Genomic DNA, 567 nt, shown 5'->3' with positions numbered 1-567 from the left:
ACACACACACACACACACACACACACTCTCACACACACACACTCGACCGGCTCGTGCCGTGGGGATTCAGAGATGGAAACGCTCCGGCTGCTGCATGCTGGGAATGAAAAGACACTCAAACACCACAGAAACTGAAGACCTACAGGATCATTTACAATTCATTTAGGAAACCGCCTTCTGAAAAGAGGAACGAGTGTGTGTCAGGATCATTACTGTACACTACAACTACAACTAACAAACCTACAATGGCTGAACAAGTATTCTTAACTTTAAAAGTGATCAATTGTACTACAATAAAATATTAATAAATAAAATATAAAATTATGAAAAAAATAATTGTAAAATATATGATGTAAGATGTAAATGCTAAATATACATACTTTTTTTAAGAAACCTAAACATGACCTAAAATTATTGTAATATAATAAAATAATCATAATCATAACAATAACTACAAATATATGAAAATATTTAAAGAAACTTAAATAATGTTTTTTAAATAAATGAAAAATTTAAATGTAATAAACTGTAATAAAACATAAATGCTACATAAGTCCATAATATCAC

This window comes from Sinocyclocheilus grahami, unplaced genomic scaffold, assembly GCF_001515645.1.
Source record: "Sinocyclocheilus grahami isolate Dianchi unplaced genomic scaffold, SAMN03320097.WGS_v1.1 scaffold5041.1, whole genome shotgun sequence".
Classification (NCBI taxonomy): domain Eukaryota; kingdom Metazoa; phylum Chordata; class Actinopteri; order Cypriniformes; family Cyprinidae; genus Sinocyclocheilus; species Sinocyclocheilus grahami.
Note: the sequence above shows the minus strand (reverse complement) of the source record.